This window comes from Mustela lutreola, chromosome 5, assembly GCF_030435805.1.
Source record: "Mustela lutreola isolate mMusLut2 chromosome 5, mMusLut2.pri, whole genome shotgun sequence".
Classification (NCBI taxonomy): Eukaryota; Metazoa; Chordata; class Mammalia; order Carnivora; family Mustelidae; genus Mustela; species Mustela lutreola.
The window spans coordinates 136,765,487-136,789,113 of NC_081294.1; the positions used below are offsets into that span (position 1 = coordinate 136,765,487).

The 23,627-nt window shown below is 38.0% G+C and overlaps 1 pseudogene; it reads left to right on the forward strand.

Moving 5' to 3' along the window:
- Positions 1 to 447: 447 nt before the first annotated feature.
- LOC131831190 (glyceraldehyde-3-phosphate dehydrogenase-like) lies at positions 448 to 23,214 on the forward strand (annotated as a pseudogene).
- Positions 23,215 to 23,627: the final 413 nt, after the last annotated feature.

Consider the following 23,627-nt stretch of genomic DNA (forward strand, 5'->3'; position numbering starts at 1 on the left):
GGATTCCCTAATGGCTTTTAATAGTCTGAATTGTGCCTATTTAGATTTTGATGTGGCATTTGTCCAAATAGTCCGAGTTTCTTGTCTTAATTTATTTCCCCAAGTTCTCTAGAAGTTTATGCTATGAACTTACCTTGAGGCTTTGTAAGTCCTATAATGGCTGCCATCTTGTTTTCTTCAATTGAGATGTACCCATTATTTTCCCTTGTTGAAATAATCCTCCCTAATTCAACCAGTCTTACTGTTTCTAGATGCCTGTGCACAGCTCTTGAGGCCTGTGAGGACTGCCCAGAGATGTTTACTTTGTAGATGAGGTTGGCACAAATCCACATGTTGCAGTCCACTAAGTCTCATGCAGAAAAATCTGGACCCTCTTACACCCCAGTTTTCCACCAGGAAGGATCAGGACCAGCAAACCCGAAGAAGGCCAAATAAGCTCAGCTCCACATGAGAGAAGCTTACCAGGGATCTGGGAGAGAACCAGAAAAGGCAGCCAACCAACAGGACTATGGGGCACCTTCATTTAGGAGCCATTCCCAGAATCTTCAGCAGCTGTCTTTGGTTGGTCCCATCTGGGCTGCCAAAACCGCCAATGACAAAACTAAAACAAGTTAGTAATGAGCTTGATGCCCTTTATTTAAGGGAAAGTAGTCCCTGGATTGGGGGCCTACAGTGCCTCACAGGCAGAGAAACACTGTTCCCAAGAGATTTGGGGCAAGAGTGAGTTTTCTAGAATGTTAGAAGAGGCAGTATAGAAACAGGGCCTGATTGATCTCCTAGATCAAGGTTTTCCTGATAAGCCTACTGGTCTTATTTTCTAGGTAAAGTTAAGCTAGGAAGAGCTGAGTCAGAGGACTGTGCTTGGTGTATATTAGGTTTCCTTGGCAGGGTTTTCCCTTCAGTGAAGCCTGATTTCAGTACAGATTTTCTGATGCGGGGTGGGTCATTGACAGCCCTACATTGCAGATCTTGATATGTGAATAAACTTTATCCCTTCCTGCCTTATCTATTTTCTCTTCGTTCTTTTTGTTGTTTTCTTTACTTTCATGAAGGAGGTTCCTTCACATGTATAGTGATCTTTTCCAAGAATAACTCTTCTTCTTCTTCTTTTTAAGATTTCATTTATTGTGTGCCTGGGTGGCTCAGTGGGTTAAGCCTTTGCCTTCAGCTCAGGTCATGATCTCAGGGTCCTGGGATTGAGTCCTACATCGGGATCTCTGCTTGGCAGGGAGCCTTCTTCCTCCCCCCTCTCTCTGCCTGCCTCTCTGTCTACTTGTGATTTCTCTCTGTCGAATAAATAAAGAAAAATCTTAAAAAAAAAAAAGATTTCATTTATTTATTCAACAGAGAGAGAGAGAAAGAGCACAAGTAGGCAGAGCAGCAGGCAGAGGGAGAGGGAGAAACAGGCTCCCCAGTGATCAGGGAGCCCAATGCAGGACTCAGTGCCAGGACCCTGGGATGATAATCTGAGGTGAAGGTGAACGCATAACTGACTGAGTCACCTAGGTGCCCCTTTTCCATGAATTCTTAATCTTGAGAGACTAAAAGCCCCATGGGTGTGTTTGGGTGTGTTTCGATGTAGGATGATGGGGTGGCTATCTATCTTGTTGAGGACACTAAAATATATTTTTCTGGAGATCTTTTGTCTAACAGGATTAACTTTCTCCGAATAAGAATCCTATAACATCCAGTCTTCACATAGGCTCTTTATTTCCTTCTGTAGAATGACATTTTAAAACAAAAGTTGTTAAAGGTTTGGTCAGATGTTACATAACTCAGAGTCAGCGAGGCCTCCAGAGACTGAAGTTTGTATATAAATTCTTTTAATATAAAATATTCTGAAAATGTCTTGCAAAGTAAAAAATCCTTTAATAAAGATTTTGAATTGTGGTCTTTAGACTTTTGAAAAGACAATACCCCTTCTCATGGGATAAAACTCTTGCACAATGAGGATGATTGTAAATTCATTAAGCAATCAATAGTGAAATCAGGAAAATGCTTCTTGTGTTATATATTAATAGCAAACTTGAAAGAAACCATTTCCCCCCCAGCTTTTATCTAAATATAAAAGAAGAAAAGTAGTGCGAAACCAAGGCAAAAACATTGACTGAACTTTGAAGAGGTTACTCAGTGTATAATTGTCTTTGAATGATTCCTATAAGGTAGGAGGCTAGTATTTCCTGGTGGGGGGCATGTTTCCTTTGCATTACCCATTATAGCCCGAAGCTGATTTATTGTATTAGCTCAGTAGTTTATATGTTTGTTTTTTTGTATGGCTGCCTCGGTCTGGCTCATTATTTAACATCATTAAATAATACTATAATTCTAACCTCTCTTTCTTTTTGTATACTCTCTAACTGGATGGAAAATCAAAATATTGGAGTCATCACCTACCTTATTCAAGTAAGGCCCAGCCAGTTAATGGAGAATTTCTATTCTATTGCTATTTTAATAACCCTTAGTACTGAACTCCACTCTTAATTCCTTGGTCATACCATGTCAGAGAAGGAGGAGGCACTAAATGCTCCCTCCATTTTATCGTTTTATCTTTAGGTTTGCTGTTTGTTTCTTTGCAAGCTGCTGTTTTGAATTGGGAAAAACAAGAGCTTGTGCAAGAAGACAGTTGCTTTTACCTAGCATACAAATGTTTATGGCACTTTTGATTAGTTGTGGATTTCTTTGCATTTCAAAAAGCTTGGAATTCTCATCCAACTTCATGCAGATTCAACAGAACAGTAAATAAACATTTTCCAGGTATGTAAGAGTTCTTCCTAAGACAGATACATTGCATTATTACATATATCATGCCACATTCCAAAATGTCCATTACATGTTCCAGAAATTAAAGCTTGAGAATTTAGATTGGCAATTTTTGAGAAAGTTGGGGACTGGAATATGTAAGTGAATTTGAACTCATTGTTTGGTGCTAGCAGGGTTGAAAGGCACTATGCAACATTTTCATAAAGTAAAACAGAAGTGAAGAAAATCCAGTGGGCTACTTGTTTCAACTGCTGTGAGCCCACACATAAAAGAATTGCTCAACTTGAAAAGTCTTCCTAATTTTTCAAGCCATCAACCTAACTGATGATCTTAATGTCCATCCTCAGTCTGTAGCTGGCTGAAGGTGGTTCTTGAAAACAAAGAAAACAAAGTGTCTTTCAGGCTGCTCTGATGTTTATTTTAATCTATTTTATAATATTCATAATTAGGGAGAAAGTAGAGATTTCCACTTAGCCTAGCCTTCCCAGTGCCCTAGTCAGTAGCTTTTGATATATTGTGGAAGAAGGCCCAACGTCAGGAGTGCTGGGAATCTGGGTAAAAATGCGCATTTTTATATCACACCTGTCAATCACTGGTCAAAACTTCTGGGAGTGGCTCCTTGATATCTGTGTTTTAAACAAGTTTCCAAGGTGACTATCTTGTGCCCTAGAGTCTGGGAATCACTGCTTTATGTATGACACAGCTTTCAGATACTTATTAACTTCTGCCATGTGCACATAATTTCTGGCTCTTATCACCAATAAATTTATTATCTAGTAGAGTTGCACTAATGAATATGGAAAAAATAGTAATATATTAGAGATAGAAGTAGAGGTATAATGTACTGGAGAAACTGAGCCTTGCAATCCATCCATCCATCCATCCATCCATCCATCCTATAAATTATGTACCAGAAACTCTTGGGTGCCTTATGAATATTTAGGTAGCTACTTGGTCCTTCTATTCCTCCCTATGTAGGCTCTACCTATTTTGTCTATGTCTAATATGTTTTACAATGCGCTTACTTTTATATTTAGTTTCATATATCTTCCTTACTGGTCTTATTCTCTACAGCAGAATTGAATATTCCTACATAATACAGCAAACACGTATGACATTAACAGAAACATTCCTTAATAACGCTAACACAGAAATGATCTCAATGTGAAGAGAATAATACACTAGTTGTCTGAAATCAGGCTTCTGAAAGTGGAGTCTGGAGAATCTTAGGAGCATGTGGGTTGATGACCTTTGGGAAAGTAAATGCAAAATTGCTTGTATGGGTTTCTTTCTGGGAATAAATAGCTTTTAATGGAGTTTCTAGAAAACTTTAGAGCTAATAGTCTGGATTTCATAAAGCTAATGCCTGCAACAGCAGGCAAGTAGAATAGATGGCTGAAATAGTACCCAGGGCCAGAGGCTATCAATGGATGTTCCGGTAAATAGAGAATATTAGGGAATGCATGCGTTCCTCTAAAGGGAGCAGCTCTCTCTGCCTCAAGACCACTGTTTTGCACTGTGAGAACTCAGGCCCAAATGGCCAGGTATTGAAATTTTTCAAGCAAATCCAAATATATGGCATTTCTTTCCTCTCTCCCTCTCTCCCTTCCTTCTTCCCTCCCTCTCCCCTTCCTCCTCCATCTCCTCCTCTCCTTTGTGAAACTCCCCATATGTTTTCACTGGATGTAGAAATCTGGTTTGATAGTTCTTTTTACTTCAGCACTTAAAAAGTGTTGGGTGACTCCTTTTTAGCTTCTGTTTCTGCTGGTTAGAAATATTTGGGGATTTGAATTGTTGCTTTCTTATAAGTAACATGTTGTTTCTCTCTTATAGTTTTCATATTTTTTCTTTCTTTTTTGGGGGGGTTCAGATTTTTTATTATGATAGACCAGAGAATTGCATTTCTTTGCATTTATCCTGTTTATGGCTGTTCTTTTTTTTATTTAAGATTTTATTTACTTATTTGACAGAGAGAGATCACAAGTAGGCAGAGAGGCAGGCAGAGAGAGAGGGGGAAGCAGGCTCCCTGCCGAGCAGAGAGCCTGATGTGGGGCTCGATCCCAGGACCCTGAGATCATGACCTGAGCCAAGGGCAGAGGCTTTAACCCACTGAGCCACCCAGACACCCCATGGCTGTTCTTTTTTTTATAGATTTATATCATTTTTCAAATTTGGGACTATTTCAGCTACTATTTCTTCAAATATTTTAACCCCAACCTCTTTCTTATTTCCTTCTGGGACCTCAGTGACATAAGTGATAGATCCTTTATTATTGCACCACTATTCCTCTACACTTTATATTTTTATATCATTTTCTCCTTGTTCAGACTGGATCATTTGTATTGATCTATGTTTATGTTTACTGACTTTCCCCCCAGCTCTGCTATCTCTATTCTGCCCCTGAGCCAATCTAGGGAGTTTTTCAATTCCAGTTACTCTATTTTTAGTTCTAAAATTTTTATTTGGTTCTTTGTTCTATCTTCCGTTTCTTTGCTGGAGCTCTCTCTCTCTCTCTTTTTTTTCCCCCCATTTGTTTCAAGAGTGTTTGTAATTTCTTGTTGGAACATTTTTATTATTTTTTTAAGACTTTATTTATTCATGAGAGACAGAGAGAGAGAGGCAGAGGCAGAGGCAGAGGGAGATGCAGGCCCCACACTGAATAAGAAACCTGGTATGGGCTTGATCCCAAGACCTTGGGATCATGACCTGAGCCAAAGGCAGACACTTAACCAACTGATCACTCAGGTGTCCGGTTGGAGCATTTTTATGAGAACTTCTTTAAAATTTTTGTCAGATAATTCCAGCATTTAGATTGTCTTGATGTTGGCATCTGTTGATAATCTTTTCTCATTTGAATAGAGAATTTATTGCTTCTTGGTATGACACATAATTTTGGATGGCGTTCTGGGTTTTTAAAGTATTAGGTTGTGATGCTATTAATGGATGCTACTTAAATCTTCTGTTTCACCAGGCAACAGACCTGTTTAGGTTCAGAAAGCATGACTTGGGCCACTTTTGTAGGTGGATTGTAGTTCCAATGTCAATTTAGTTTTGAAACTTCTGCAGTATTACCTAGAATATCCGACTTGTGTACTACTGAGGCCAGTTTCACCCTTGAGTGCTATCCTGCCCCACAGTTCACTTCTCCAAACTTTTGCTGTATTGATGCTAGTCAGTTTCACACATGGGCTGCTTGGGGGTGTGATCGTGAGTTTATGTTGCGATAGAAGAATCTCTTTTCCCAGCCCGCTGCTCTCCTTTATCTCATCTCCCAATCTGCCCATTCTGACCAGGCAGAGGTTGGACTGCCTCTTCTTGACCAAAGATGTTTCCTTGGTGCAGAGCAGGGATTGTAGATGGGGTTCCTTCCACAGTCTTCATAGCACCTGACGTGGAAAAAGGAGGGATGCTGCCGCTATTTATATTCACGTAGAATAAGATGGGCTTTTGGCTGGGGTGGGGGAGAGGGCTCAGCCTCTTCTGCAGTTATTGTTTCACAGTGGGGCTTATTGACATGGGTCTACACCATAGTATCCCCAGCACCTAGGGAGGAGGGTCACACTGTGGCCTCTGCTTCATTAGTGAAATGTGGGGAGTTTGACTCAGCTTTGCTCCCCAGTTGCTGCAATGCCTGATGGGAAGAGGGATCGGCAGTTTCTTTTGAGGTGTCTGCTGCAGTAGGGGACATAGAGGTCAATGGGTCTGTCCCGAGGGGATGCCTTCTTCCCCATGCTTTGGCTAGCAAGGGCAGTCTCTTATTTAATTTTTGCATCTTTTATTGCTTTGTGTTTCAGGTTGTAAGTTGTAAGGTGCTCTAGGGTCAAGGCCAAGAGATACAGGAGACAAAACCAAACCAGGGCTCTCCCCACTACATTGTTCCTTTAAGGTGCGGGTCCTGAGCCAGTGGCCTCATCTCCCTCTCACAGTCTTCTGCTACTTCCTCTATATATTTTTGTTTAGAGTGTTTAGTTGTAAAGAGTGAGACTAGTACAGTGGAATGTGCTTATCCCATCTTTTGTAGAAACCTGGTTCCTTTCTGGTGGCAGTGTGTGTCCAACTTCGTAAACGAGTGAGTAGGATAAGAGGTTCTAACCAAGTATCTTCAGATTCTTAATGAATTTTTAATCAAGGACCATAAGTATAAGTGACCTGTAATTTCAAGCACTCAGTGAAGCAAATTCATTGCAAATATGCTGCTATATGTGCTGTTAAGTTAGGAATATAATTTAAATAATTTCACTGTGTGGAGTTTGCTTCGGGTTTTTAATGAAATATTTTGGACACACAGAAAGATAAATGAAGGACAGCTTTTCTTTTCTTTCTTTATTTCTCTTCCTTTCTCCCTCTTTCTACAAATTACCTCTTTCTTTTTGAGGGGCTGTCTGTTGTACCTTAGCCTTCATAGGTTTGGGGTGGACATGGGACCAAGGTTTGGCCAAATGTGTGCTCTCTCTCAGGATTTGAATCAAGAGCAGAGGAACAAAAACAACTGAAGAGATTTGGAATTTATCTGCTGTGGTAGCGACAGGGCCCTGCATGTAAGTTTTGTTTTAGTTGAGATTTCCCTGAAAGAATAGAGCCTGGCACAGGGTTTGTGGGCAGGAAGTATGTCTTGGGAGGTGGTTCTACATCAAAGGTGCAGAGGACAGAGAGGGTAAACAGGGAGAGTTCAGTTAGAGCTGCTACTTCTGCTGATCACTGCCCTAAGCGATTGAGATTTCATCTTGCTGGGACCATATGTGGAACCATGTGGAAAGCAGCTCAAAATTACCCAGATGGGGGATGGAAGAGGCTAATATTTTTCCAGCAGCTCATGTCCCACTAATTGCCAGATGAGTTTCTACTCCTTCCCATCTCCATGTTTTTGTGTATGTGCCTGAGTGAGCTCTCCTACCCATACAATGGAGCAGAGACGCCTCATACAGAAGGGGCTGTTACATTACACCTGTGTAGTTCTATTCTGTAGCAATGGCTGGAATGAAGAGTCGACCCAAGGGGATGTGAGGTGGGGCCGAGCAGTCTCCAATATACATTTCCCTCAGTGCCCTTTCTCAAGGCTTCACGGATACCTTGTTGTCCTTCCTCACCTTAATCCAGTGAGCAATTCCCAAATCTATTTATGATGAATTCTTATTTTTGCATGTGTTAGCCAGAACAAGTTTCTGTAGATTGCAACCAAAGAACCCTGACACTTCCATTAATCTGCTCGCTTTCCCTGCGAGATGGTTTCATCTGCGGGAAAAGTCTGTCTCCTTCGCTGAATCTTGGCATGTCTATCAAAATGCTTGAGCTGTGCCTTCAAGGACCATATGCGTGTTGTTAAAATAGAATCCTCTGGCCCCAGATGCTGAAGTTTCCCCTGTTAGCTTCACAGTTAGGCCTAACTTATTTACATAGTATTTAATGACAGGCAGCACTTCAAGTTTTGAATAGATGTAAACAGGCAGCAAATTGAAAATACAAGTTAAAGAGGTACAGGTGGATGTTATCACGTAAATAGTATTTGGTTTTCTGAAATTACAATTATGACACTCCTGAATGATCTCCGATCCCACTGTATTATAATGTGACAGATGTATATTGCTGTGATTTCTCCGGTGATGCTCGCCGCTGCTTCCTTGTCATCTTTAATAACAAAGCGACCGGACAGATTAAATGGAAAAGATTTATTCTCTGAATGCCATAGTCAAAGCATGCTGTCATAGTAACAGGTGAAAGCGTTTCCACTAGGAGGTTATTATGCACAATAGGGTGGTCCCGCTAGCAACCTCTTTACATCCATTGTACCAATGACACAGTATATGCATTTCTAAGTAGGACTTGATGGAGAGGCCTTTTGTGATGACTAGCATCAAAAATTTGAAATGCTAATTATGTTGAACCTACTAAAAAATGCCGGTGTCATCGGTGTACTTGAAATTTTGCAAAGTAAACAGCTCGGCACAAACAGTACCCAGATGAGACAGAGAACATTGTCAGTCCTGGAGAGGCTGCTTTGTTTCTTTCTCACGTCCCAATTCCATACATTGTGTAACTACTATCTGGACTCTCATCGCGATAGATTCATTTTGCTGGATTTATTGACTTTTTGGTGCATTTATTTTCTATTTTTTGTTGAGGTGTAACTTACTTTCAGTGAAATAAATCGTAAGCGGTACAGTTTAATGAGTTCTGGGAAATGCACACCACCACATAACCAATAACTGGATCCAAATGGAAAACATTCCCGTCACTCCGGATTTCCTTATTATTCTCCAGCCAAAAGGAGAAAGCAGCCCTTTTCCTGAAAGCAACCATTTCTCTGAAATCTTTTGCTATACATTGCTGCTTGAAATTCACAGAAATGCAATTGTATCGTACATTTTCTTGTATCTGGCTTCTCTTTGCTCATCATAAGGTTTTTTGAGATTTTTTTTATGTTGTATGTATAATCAGTTTGGTTTTTCTATTGATGAGAAGTAAACTTCAATATAAATATACTACTCCAACATCCCACAACAAAAGTTCGGATAAAGTATAGTTTTACTTCTTCTTTTTCAATCTTTATAACTTTCATGTAGGTTTCTTGCCTTATCTGTTGTCTAAGACCTCTAATACAATGCTACCTAGACTTGTTAAAAGTTAATATCCTGGTGTTATTCACAGTAGTAAGGGGGAAAGAATTCATTGTTTCACCATTAAGTATAACAGTAGCTGTAGATGTTTTTAAGAAATAGGTGCCTGGGGCGCCTGGGTGGCTCAGTGGGTTAAGCCTCTGCCTTTGGCTCAGGTCATGGTCTCAGGGTCCTGGGATTGAGCCCCACATCAGGCTCTCTGCCCCCCCCCCCCCCCCCCCGGCAGCCTCTGCTGACTTCTGCCTACTTGTGATCTCTCTCTCTGTCAAAAAAAAAAAAAGAAAAAAAAGAAATAGGTGTCCTCTATGAGATTATGGCAGTTCCTTTATTTTCTGGTTTGATGAAGGATTTTTATTTTATCATGAGTGGGTGCCAAATTTTGCTAGAAAATTGTATATATTTTGAGGTATTCATGTATTCCCTTTTATTGAGTTAATATGGTGAATGACATCAATTCATACAAATGGTAAATTAATTTTGCATCCCTGGGATAAATCTCACTTGGTCATGTTATTCTTTTTATATATTTCCAGAATGATTTGCTGATATTTTGTTGAGGATTTCTGCATTCATGAGAGATACTGGTATATAGTTATTTTTCTTCTAATATCTAAATTAGGTTTGGTGTCAGTGTAATGTCAGCCTCACAAAAATGATAGGAAATATTATGTCTCCCTTTATTTTTTTTCAAATATGTATAAAAATTACTTTTTCAAATATTTGACAGAATTCATGAGAGAAACCACTTAAATTAACTTTTTCTTCTTAAATATCTGATCGTATTCACAAATGAAACTATTTGAATCTGGAAAGGTTGTAAGTGAAAACTCAATTTTTAACAGGTATATGGCTATTTAAATTTTTTCTTTGTTCTTTTCTCCCTTTCTTAATTTGTGTATTTTGTAGAGTTGTCTATTTTACCTTAGCTGTCCATTTTATTGATATAAGATACTTTTTAATGTGTGTAGTATATGTTGTGATAATCTTGATACTGGTAATTTGAAATTTTTGTCCTTTTTCCTTCATCAGTCTTACTAGGTATTTTTTAATTTTTAAAAAATTTTCCAAGTATTAATATTTGGTTTTATTAAGCTTTTCTATATGGTCCTTTCTTTGTCAATGACCTCCATTTTTTGTCTACACTGTTTACTTTCATTACTCTTTCAAGTTTAATTTAATCTTGTGTTTCTAACCAAAAAGAAGTTTTATTTTTCAAAAAAGATTAATAAAATTTTAAATCCCTGGCAAGATTCGTCAAGGGGAAAAAAGAAGATACACAAATTATCAATATCAGGAATCAGAAAGAGGACATCAATAGGTATATAAACTATAGATGTCAAAATGAAAACACTAAGATATTTTGGATAACTCTATGCCAATAAATTCTACAATTTGGATGAATGGGCAAGTTTCTTAAAAGACTGATATTACCAAAATTAACATAAAAAGAAATCAAAGATATGAATAATGCAGTATTTACTCACTCAAGAAGTTGAATTTTTGAAGACTAAATCCCTCTCCTCCCCATACATCGCTCTCCATCCTTGATGTCTTTTCCCAGGCATTCTAAGAAATATATATATATATTTAAAGATTTTATTTATTTGACAGAGAGATCACAAGTAGGCAGAGAGACAGGCAGAGAGAGGGGAAAGCAGGCTCCCTGCCGAGCAGAGCCCAATCCCAGGACCCCGAGATCATGACCTGAGCTGAAGGCAGAGGCTTAAGCCACTGAGCCACCCAGATGCCCCTCTAAGAAATATTTTCTAAAAATGTAATTGCAATATATATAAGCTCTTTCAGAAAAATGGCAGCAGAGGAAGACTCAAAATTCTCTTTGTCTTTTTTTTTAAGGCCAGCATAACCTAAATACTAAAACCTCCCATAGACCACAAAAAAAATTTTTTTTTCAAATATGTTATGAATATAGACACAAAATTCTCTTTAAAAAATTTGCAAATCAAGTCTAGTAACATATAAAAAGGATAATACAACATGACTGATGAGTTCATCCCAAGAATCAATGAGGTTGATTTGCCATTTGAATATCAAACATTATAATTCATCTCATTAACAGAATAAAATTTTAAAAATCTATGTAATCTTTCATTATGTGCAAAAAAAAGTATATAACAAAATTTGATGCAACTTCAAGACATTACCTCTCATCAAATAATCGAAGGTGAGTGCCTTAAATGATAAAAGTCATCTGTGAGAAAACTATAGCTAATATTTTATAATAGCTAATATGGCTAATGTTTTCCCTTTTCCCTTAAATTTTGGAAAAAAAGCAAAAATATCTATTCTCACTAGTTCTATTCAACTTTTTCTAGAAAACCACATCAAATAGTACAGAAAAACAAAGATAAACAAAATATGGATTGAAAAACAAGAAGTAAAACTGTCATTATTTGAGGATGACATGATTGTGGTTCTAGAAAACTATGGTATTTATAAGAAAAATGATTAAACTCAAAAGTATATTTTGAAAGATCAAGAATGTAATATTAACATATAAATCAATTACATTTCTATATACATGCGGCAAACCATTTGAAAATTAAGCTAAAAGCCAATACCATCATAATGTATTTAAAAACATTAAATCCTAAGGAGTAGACCTAATGAAATATATGTTGGACCCCTAGATGGAAAACTATGATACACAGCTGAGAGAAATTACAGAAGTCCTAAATAAATATATAGTATCGTGTTCATGAATTGAACAAATTATATTGTTAAGTTCTCTGTTATACCTAAACTGATTTATATATCCAATTTCTATCAAAGTCCCAGCAGACTATTTTGAAGAAATAATAAGGTACATACCTTTATGTGTATGGAAATGCAAACAACTTAGAGTAGTCCAAAGAACAAAGTTGGAGAACTCAACTGCACTTGATGTTGAGATTTACTATAAATCTGTAGGAGATGAGATAATCCGTCATTAGTGTGTTCAGATGAATAAATTAACAGAAGAGAATAGAGTCCAGAAAATATATGTATGAGATATATACACATATTCCCGTATATGTGTTTAATAAATAAATAGAAATATGCATTTCTATATAAATGAGGATAAGCTATATTAAGGCAATGAAACAGAAGAGTAAATCTAGAAAAAGAACAATATGAGTGTGTATGTGCCAGTACACACATTGCCAATTGATACTTGAGCAAAATGTTAGGTTAAATCAATGAAAAAGCCAAGTCTTTGTCAAAAACGTAACTGGAACACCTGGATTTCAATGAGAAAAAGAAACCTTGATATCTGTCTCAAATTTTTACACAAAAATAATCTATGTAGGAGAGCTATATGCACAAGAATAAAATCGGACCACTTTCTGACATCATACATACAGAAAAATAAACTCAAAATAGATTTAAGACATATACATGAGACCTGAAACCATAAAACTCCTAGAAGAAAGCACAGGCAGTAATTTCTTTGACATCAGCTCTAGCAACGCTTTTCTAGGTATGTCTCCTCAGGCAGGCAAGGGAAAACAAAAACAAGCAAAAACAAGCTATTAGGACTACAAAAAAAGAAAAATCTTTTGCACAACAAAGGAAACCATCAACAAAATGACAAGACAATTCACTGAATGGGAGAATATGCTTGAAAGTGATTTATCTGATAAGAGGTTAGTATTTAAAATATATAAAGAACTTGTAAAACTTGGCCTCTTGTGGGACTCACCTGGTTCCGCAATGACTCATGATTTTGGCTCAGGTTGTGATCTCATGGGTTGTGGGATTGAGACCCACATGGGGATCCCAACTAAGTGGGGAATCTGCTTAAGATTCTCTCTTTTCCTCTCCCTCTGCCCCCCCCCCATCATGTGCCTGCATACTCTCTCTCTCTCAAATAAATGAATAAATCTTAAAAAAAAAAAAAAAAAAAAAACAACCACCAAAACAAAACAAAAAAGAACTTCTACAACTCAATACCAAAAACCCAAACAGTCTGATTAAAACATGGGCAGAGGCATCTGGGTGGCTCAGTGGGTTAAGCCTCTGCCTTCAGCTCAGGTCATGATCTCAGGGTCCTGGGATTGAGCTTTGTGTCAAGCTCCCTGCTCATCCAGGATCATCTCCCTCATCTTCTGCCTCTCCCTTCCGCTTGCTCTCTTTCTTTCAAATAAATAAAATTTTAAAAAATGTTTAAAAAATGGGCAAAGGATCTGAATAGATGTTTTCCCAAAAAGACATACAGATGACCAACACACACATGAAAAGATACTCAGTATCACTAATCATTAGAGAAATGCAAATCAAAACCACAATGAGACAGCACATTTCATTTGTCAGAATGCCTTGAATCAAAAGAACAAGAAATAACAAGTGTTGGCAAGAATGCGGAGAAAACCCTTGTGCACTGCTGGGAATGTAAATTTGAGCAGCTAATGTGGAAAACAGTATGGAGAGTCCTCAAAAAATAGAAAGTAGAATAACCATATGATCCAGGAATTCCACTATTGGGTATTTACCCAAAGACAATGAAAACACCAATTCGGAATAATATTTGCACCCTTTCGTTTATAATAACATGCTTACAAAAGCTAAGCTGTGGAAACAACCTAGGTGTCCATTCATAGATGAATGGATAAAGAAAATATGGTATATATACACAGTGGAATATTACTCAACCGTAGAAAAGAATGAAATTTTGCCATTTGCAACAACGTGGACAGAGCTAGAGAGTATATTGCTAAGCAAAATAAGTCAGAGAAAGACAAATGCCATATGATCTCACTCAAATAGAATTTAAGAAACTTTCAAATGAACAAAGAAAAAAAAAGAGAGACAGATTTTTTTTTAAAAGAAACAGATTCTTTTTTTTTTCCTAAAGATTTTATTTATTTTTTTGACAGAGAGATCACAAGTAGGCAGAAGACAGGCAGAGAGAGAGAGGAGGAAGCAGGCTCCCTGCTGAGCAGAGAGCCCGATGCGGGGCTCGATCCCAGGACCCTGAGATCATGACCTGACCTGAAGTCAGAGGCTTAACCTACTGAGCCACCCAGGCACCCCAAAGAAACAGATTCTTAAATAAAGAGAACAAACTGATGGTTGACAGAGTAGGTGGGTGGGGGAAGACTGAAATAAATGAAGGAGTTTAAGCATACACTTATCTGGATGAACACTGGGCAATGTGTAGAATTGTTGAATCATTATATTGCATACCTGAAACTAGTGTAATATGTTAACTATATTTCAGTAAAATAATGAAATAATTTATGGTGGTTAATTTATTGAAAATTTAAAGCAGAACATAAAGCTTATTCTAGAAAAAGAAAATGAGAGTATCTTTGTGAGTTTGGTGGAGTCAAAGATTTTTTGCTTGATGCATAAAAAGCACAAACTTTCAATGAAATTATTGATAAAACGGATTTCGTCGAAAGCCATCATGAAATAAATAAATATAAAATATAAAACTAATATGAAAAAAGTTTAATATAAAAGCCAGAAACTGGGAAAAACAGAACACAGACATTTGACTTGCATAAAAAAGTACAAGGAACACTTGGAATTCAATAATAGGAACATAAATGTCCCAGATTTCAAAAACGAGCAAATCACTTGAATAGACATTTCACAAAAGATGATATATGAACATTCATTAAACACATAATAAGATGTTTATCATCATTTCTCACCACAGAAATAGGAAATAAAATATTCAAACCATTCTGTTTCACATTTATTAGAATAGCAAAAAAAGATACCTATATATCTAACAACAATGTATCCATATACCTATATCTATGTCTATAACTATATCTTTATCTAAATATGCCCAATATTGGTGAACATGTGGAGCTCCTGAAATTCTCCTACTTATTTTTATGGATGATTAAAGCAATACAGCTTTGGAACAATATTTGTCAGTTTCTTTTTTTTTTTCAAGATTTTATTTATTTACTTGACAGAGAAAGATCACAAGTAGGCAGAGAGGCAGGCAGAAAGAGAGGGAGGAAGCAGGCTCCCCATCGAGCAGAGAGCCCGATGTGAGACTCGATCCCAGGACCCCGAGATCGTGACCTGAGCCGAAGGCCAAGGCTTAACCAATGAGCCACCCAGGCACCCTATTTGTCAGTTTCTTATAAAGTTAAACATAAATCTCCCTAGGACCCAACAATTTCATTCTTAGGTATTTTTCAAGAGAAATAAAAACATATTCACAGAAGGACTTGCAGAAGAATGTTTATAGTGGCCTTGTTCATAATAGGCAGAAATGGGATACAACCCAAATGTCTTTCAAAAGGAATATGGATACACTGTGATATGTTCACCCATGGAAAGTATATACAGCAATAAATCTATGGATATAGGCAACAAGGTGTTTGAATCTTAATGTTTAATCATTACATTATGCAAATAAAACTGAACATGAAAGTACTACATATTATATGTTTTTATTTACACGAACTCCAAAGACAAAACTAAACTATGATAAAGACATCAGAGTGATTGACTAGAAAAGGGTATTAGGAAATTTTGGGGGTGATGAGAATGTGCTGTATCTTGTTTTTTGTGTGTATATGTGTGGCAGTAGTGGATATAGGTATACATAATTTTAAAATTCAAATGAACACCTAAACTGTATTTTATTTTACGTCGATTATTTGAAATGTGTCCACCAATGTTTTGAATTTGATTCTGTCCATTTTTTTCTTTCCGAATTTTTGAGCTTCGTTGGTAGGTTTATACACATTTCAAATTCCTTACCCCTTCTGCCAATAGATTATGTTGTCTTCCTTTGAGTGTTGGTGGGTTTTTTTCTTCTTCTTTTTCTTCTTTTTGCAGGGAGTTATTAGTGAATCCTTTTGTACTTGTTGGTCTTGGTTTTAGGCTTATTTCCGTTTTGTCCTTAGTCCTTGGTCATGGCCTTCAATACAGGGCATAATCCTGAGTTGTAAGATGTGACCTTTTGGGATCTCCACAGAATGGCCAGTGTACATGGTGACCTTCCTGCCTCTGGCTTGGCTGGGGCTCCAGTTTTTCTATGCCCCTTCCACCTGTGGCATCTCACTGTTTACACGCACAGCCCTGCTCTCAGCCAAAGGCCTGAGGCAAGCTGTCACACTGACATCTGGGTTGCTGGACTTGTGATTCCTTCTCTTTTTTAGCTCCTCTATCTTATACAATCAGCTGTTTCTGCAGACCCAGACTCTCACCTTTTCTCCTCATCTCAGATTGTCTTTCCCACCACTCTTTGCTTGGGGGCTACTTTGCTGTGCATTGTCAGGATGGTGTCTGTAGGCAGAAAGCTACAAGAAACGTGGAGCCAATTTCACGTGTCCCCCTTTTCTCAACATATTCAATTCTCGAAAACCTTTGTCTCAGATATATGGTTCAGTTTTGGAGTTGTTTTCCCAGAAGGGTTCATTGATATCAGTTACTTCATCATGGTTGGAAGCAAAAGTCTCACTGTTAGTGATACTTAACTTTTAAACTTTTAAAGTTTATTTACTCTAGAGGAAAGTTCTATCAGTCTTGGTGTTATGAAGATAAAAGATTTTTACACATAACTTGTTTTATTGAGTAGGAGACTAAATGAACTGTCTTCTTTGGGAACAAAAAACCTGGTGATTACTGTTAGCAGGTTAATTTTCTTTGACTCTGATACTGAGTGATTGAGTTGTGGTGTAAAGTAAATGACTTTGTAGCACTATCCATCTTTACATCTACAGTGACACTTGGAACCAAGAATGCCAAAAAAAAAAAAAGCAAAACCAAAACACTAGAAGTTGTAATTTTGTGTGTGAAAAACAAAGTTAATTTTTTTATTAAAGGTGGGGTGATTACTATTGAAAATTCCAAGGTATCATTTTAATTGATTTCTTCAATTAGAAAAAACATTTGGAATTTTGATTCTCTGATTTTAGGTAAAAGTGATAGAAGATACTGTTACAGGATTTTTTTTTCCTTTGGTGCCCACTGTTCTTGGTCACACCACTTTAAAGAATGAAGAGGTGGACCAGGCGAGTTGTGGGCAGCAAAACAACATTTTATTGAGTGATATGATAGTACAAAGCTCCCAAAGAGGGAGGGGACTCTAGAGAATTGCCCCTGGAGTTACTTTTTTTTTTTTAGGACTTTATTTATTAAAAAAAAAAAAAAGATTTTATTTATTTATTTGACAGACAGAGATCACAAGTAGGCAGAGAAGCAGGCAGAGAGAGAGGAGGAAGCAGGCTCCCCACTGAGCAGAGAGCCTGATGTGGGGCTTGGTCCCAGGACCCTGAGATCATGACCTGAGCTGAAGGCAGAGGCTTAACCCACTGAACCACCCAGGTGCCCCACCTCTGGAGTTTCTAAGTCTAGGGGTTTTTCTGGGCTTGTTGGCGGGATGTTTTAGTCTGATTAGCCCTCCATGGGTGTGTCATCCAATCAGGCTTTTGTCATCTATCACATGGGAAAGGGTGGAGGGCACTTTCCAAGGTAGTGTTCAAGTCTTTTTGAGGGTGGTTTCCTCTTGAGGGGTGCAGAGAAAAAGGGGGCTGGTGGGCTTGACCTGTCTTCTAACTATCCTTCACCAGTATGTGACCTGAAGAAAGAACATTTGTGACTCTTATTTCAAGGTAAACCCCACTTCAGAAACATCACTGGAAAATAAGCAACAAACAGAATCCTATTTCTCATTTTTAACTTCTAAATTTAATCCTAGGAAATGACTTGAATTCCTTAAAGATATGCAACTTGCAAATGAAAAGTTCACTGTACTCTGGTTTTTGTCCATTCCCCCCCTTTGGTTTTCTAAAATTGAAGCATTTCCAAACAATGTGCAAGAAAATAAGTTTCATAATAACTTTATACCTTCCTTCGTGAAGTTTGGTTTACCTAGTATATCTTGTTAAGGAACAAGTCTGCTTGGTTAAACTGATATATGAATATTTAACTGATTTTTACAATATTAGCAAATATTAAGATGGGCTAAATTTGAATGCTGGGCTCTTAGGCTTCTCCCTTCACTGAGGAAGTGAAACACTGGCCATTATGTTCCAGTGATTCTCGATCGAGGTGGGGATGATGGGTTGAGATAGGTGGGGCATTAAAGAGCAGGGAGTGGGGGAGATTTTACCCCACATAGGATATTTGACAATATCTGGCATCATTTTTGTTTGTCACGGCTGAGAAGGGGTTTCACTAGCATTCATTGGGTAAGGACGCAGGACAGTCTACTCACGCCAAAGAACTGTTTGGTCTAAAATGCCAACAGCATCAAGGGTGAGAATTTCTGCTGTATCCTAATGGACTTGGGTTCAAATACCAGTTGTGCCCCCTTATTACTGTTAGGTCTGTAATCTAAGGAGTGAGACTGATAAAAAGCGAAGGTCAAGCAGAGCTTTATGTCATGCCAAGCATCAAGAACCAAACCGATGGGTTAGGGCCGCCTCTTACAGAGAGGGCAACCCCTCCCATCCTCACAGAGCAAAGGCCATGTGGTTGAGCCTGGCCACACACAGGTGGCCAATGAGATTGTAACACACAGAAGAAGCTGCACGGTCATGCTAGGCCCCACACGGGTGACCAATTGAATTACAATTCACCCCCTAGTAGCTATTTGAACTAGCCTATCACCTTGGTCAGAATTGGCACCCAAAAGGTGGGGCCCACACTCCTTGGTAGCTAGGGAAACAGTATGCGTGCCCCAGTGATTGGATGTCTCCAGCTGGCCCGACCTACCCTTGTATTTAGGCTTTGTTACCTGGGACTGATTTCCTGGACTTGCTTTTAAGCAAGGGCAGGGGGGATGGGCAGGGTCAGTTTAAGTTTTACTGCATAAACAACAAAATCACTGTTTAACCAGATGGAATCGCTCTGGCTAAATAGGCCCTTACATTACCTAAGTGATCTTGAGAAAAATATTAAAATGAGACTTAGGTTTACTTTCAGTGTTGTTTTCTTTCATTGTTTGGTGTAGTGCTAGGAACATAATAGATCCTTAATAATTGGTATATATTATTATTGCTACTGTTGCTTTATATTGTATTAATTTACATTTTTATAAGAGACTCCTTAATGTTGAATTTGAAATCATCTCACCTTTGAGAAGAGAGAGGGAAAAATGTGAAAAAGCCTATTAGCTCGTGAATCAGAAGTTTTCTAGAGTATTTTCCCTTGGAGGGAAAAAAGAGACCCAAGGTTACCTTGATAGTATATAGGGATATATATTGAATATATTTTAGCTTAATATGGACCACAAATCACAGACAACTTAGTGGTACTCACAGAGAACTGACAAGATACATGTTTGTTTGTTTTTGTAATATTACTAGTCCCACCTTCAAAAGTAAGATTATATAGTTGGACCAATAACTGAAACTCATTTGTCTGGAGAGAAGTAGATCATTTAAAATATGATTTATAATATGTTATATATTTTAGAATACATATTAAATATTTTATAAGTGTTTGGGGATGCAAATGCTGGTCTGCACATCATGGTTATTTGGAGAAAATGAGATGAAACTTCGTCTCTAAAGATTTCCCATGTGTAAAGGCCAACTGAACATCTTGGGGTATATGCCATCATGTAATAAATATTATCAAATAGACTTGCTCTGTTATTAGAGAGTTTTCTTGTCTTATAAAGTAGGACACAGAATCTTTATTTATTTATTTTTTTAAAAAAAGATTTTATTTATTTGACAGACAGAGATCACAAGTAGGCAGAGAGGCAGGTTGAAAGAGAGAGAGGAAGAAGCAGGCTCCCTGCCGAGCAGAGAGCCCGATATGGGACTCAATACCATGACTCTGGGATCATGACTTGAGCCAAAGGCAGAGGCTTAACCCACTGAGCCACCCAGGCGCCTGGGACATAGAATCTTTAAATAGAGTTTTGGTGTCTACTAATTTACAGAGCTACCAAGACAGGAAGCATTTATTTTTTATTTATTTATTTTTTTTTATAAATTTTTTTTTTTTTAAGATTTTATTTATTTATTTGACAGAGAGAAATCACAAGTAGTCGGAGAGGCAGGCAGAGAGAGAGAGAGGGAAGCAGGCTCCCTGCTGAGCAGAGAGCCCGATGCGGGACTCGATCCCAGGACCCTGAGATCATGACCTGAGCCGAAAGCAGCGGCTTAACCCACTGAGCCACCCAGGCGCCCAGGAAGCATTTATTTTTTGATCAGTGTTTAGTGAGTGCCTACTATATGTTTGATCCTATTCTATAAGTTGGGAGTATTGTTGTAAGTAGAATAATCTAGTGGGGGAGGCAGTCATTAATTAATTAAATTGGTTAAATACATATATACATGTATTTTCAAACTATAATAAGTACTATGAAGAAAAATTAAAGGCGCTCACATGTGAGATCAGAAAACACTGCTCTGAACAATTCTAGTAATTTCTAAAGACATTTTTTCAGTATTTCCTCCCTCCCTTCCTTCCTTCCTTCCCTTGAGAAAACGGTATTAAATCTACCCTAGTTATATTCCAGCTAACAGCTGGGAACAAAAATTGTAAATAAAATAGTCATGATGCCTTCTTGAAATTTATGATTTAGCTATTCAAGTGACCAGATGTTTTATAGAAGTAGAATTAAACATTTCCATCCCCCTTGCAAAATCACAAGGGAAAAAAAAGAAAACCAGAGAAATTATCTGCAGATGAAATGAAATCACACAGGTATTATTAGCGATGCCAATTACACACTGACCTTTGTGACAACACATGAACAAGCCTGCCATTTATTGTCAGTGTTTACAAGAATAAAGGGGAGGCTCTGTTGCCATCATTAAGTAATGACCCTGATTACTGAAAAAGGAAAAGATGCAGAGAAGAAAGTCAGAAGAATCTCCTGATTGCATTATGGTTTTCTAGCAAGCAACAGATTATCTTTCACTGGAAGACTTACCCTATGTCATCTGTTCCTGAAATTAATTCTATTTGTTTAAATATTCACAAAACACATAATTTCTTACTTTGCCTGTAGTAAATAGATACTATAGATAGATTTTAAAATAAGAGGTCTCAAATTCAATAATATCTTTTTATAAATGATTATTTCAAATTCCATTTATTAAGGCTTAATTACCATCTCTCTATATAATGAGTCCACTGCATACCTTATAAATGCTTCTAATAATCACATGAAATTTTAATGAATACACAATAATGGTCTTATTAATTTTAAATTAAATGTACTTGTTCATTTTTTAAAATAAATTTAAAGTGCCACTATAAATAATTCAGGAAAGGGAATTCATTTTTACATGGGAGAGACTATGAGTTTGGAAGTTTATAACTGTAAATACTCTTGCTCTTCTCAAAGAATAAGGGTAGCGGATGGAATTTGATTTTTTTGATCTGTGTGGTATGCATATATAGTCATTACTGGATATTTGTTACATGGATTATTTAGTTTAATTTTTATGAAAAGTAAGGCTGGCTTCATATTATATTCAATTTAGAGATGTAGAAAATGGTTTACAGAGGTTACTTGGCAAGCTCAAAATCATGTCGTCTAAGAGTTGATCAGATTTCAGTCTGAGTGTCTAAAATCCTAAGGACTTAACTACTGTTTGAGTAGTGTAACATCATTGACTTACTTTCTAATTTCTAATTTATTTACACTTGGTAAGGGGTTAATCAAAGCTGCAAATTTTCTTGGTGAAAATGTTGCTGGAAAAACTTTGACTTTGTCAGTAACAATAGGCAAAATGATAACAATGAAAGGTGAACACCTTTGTCTTAAAGGGGGAAAAGTGTGAGGGAACAGCTCATATTGACCCACAGAAGAGGGTTGTTAAATACTAACCTGCACACAACTGAGTATAACTCTAATCAACAAAATTGGGCTCTTTGCCCCTCCCCATTTGACAGACAGATGCATCTTCTGGTGCCGTCTCAGCTGTGTCCCTAAGACACGATGGTGAAAGTCGAATAAATGGATTTGGCCATACTGGGCACCTGTCACCAGGGCTATTTTTAACTCTGGTAAAGTGGATATTGTCACCATCAATGACTGATTCATTGACTTCAACTACATGGTCTGCGTGTTCCAGTGTGAGTCCATCTATGGCAAATTCAACAGAATAGTTAAGGCTGAGAATGGTAAACTTGATATCAACTGATAACCATCTCCATCTTCTAGGAGTGAGATCCCACCAACATCAAATGGGGTAATACTGGTGTTGAGTATGTTGCAGAGTCCACCATGGAGAAGGCTGGGGCTCACTTGAAGAGTGGAGTCAAGGGGGTCATCATCCTGCACCTTCTGCTAATGACCCCGTATTTGTGATCAGTGTGGATCATGAGAAGTACACCTCCCTCAAGATTGTCAGCAGTGCCTCCTGCACCACCAGTTGCTTGGCCCCTCTGGCCAAGGTTATCCATGACAACTTTGGCATCATGAAGGGACTCATTACAACAGTCCACACCATCACTGCTGCCTAGAACACTGTGGATGGCTCCTCTGGGAAGCTGTGGCATGATGGCCAAGGGGCTGCCGAAAACATCATTCCTTCTTCTTCTGTTGTTGCCAAGACCTTGTAGACAAGGTCATCCTTGAGCTGAATGGGGAGCTCACTGGCATGGCCTTTTGTGTTCCCACTCTCAGCATGTCAGTCATGGATCTGACCTGCTGCCTAGCGAAAGCTGCCAAATACATGACATTAAGAGTGTTGTGAAGCAGATATCAGGGGCCCCCCTCAAGGGTGTCCTGCGGTACACTGAGGGCTAGGTTGTCTCCTGCAACTTTAGCAGTGATACCCACTCTTCCACCTTTGATATGGGGACTGGCAATGCCCTCAATGGCCACTTTGTTAAGCTCATTTCCTGGTATGACAATGAATTTGGCCTTATGGTCCACATGGCCTCCAAGGAGTAAGAGCCCTCTGGACCAAAAAGTCCAGTGAGAGCAAGAGGAAGAGAGAGACCTTCAGCTTCTGGGGAGACCCCACCCCAATCCACCCCCTACCACACTGAGAATCTCCCAACCTCTACACAGTTTCCATCCCAGACCCCCTGCAAAAGGGATAATTTGGGGGAGCCCTACCTTGTAATGTACCATCAGTAAAGTATACTATACCCAGCAAAACAACAACAAAACAAAATAAAAAATCCAAGATACATGTTAAGGAAGCAGGTCCCTGATGCCTTTTTCTATTGCAGGTAATCATAATGCTTTTTGATTATTCACATATTAGTGGAAATTTAACTCTTGAGAGACATTTAAAACTTCTTTCCATTTTTATATTCAGTCTGATGGAAAGCCATAGGTAAATATCCTATCAAAAAACC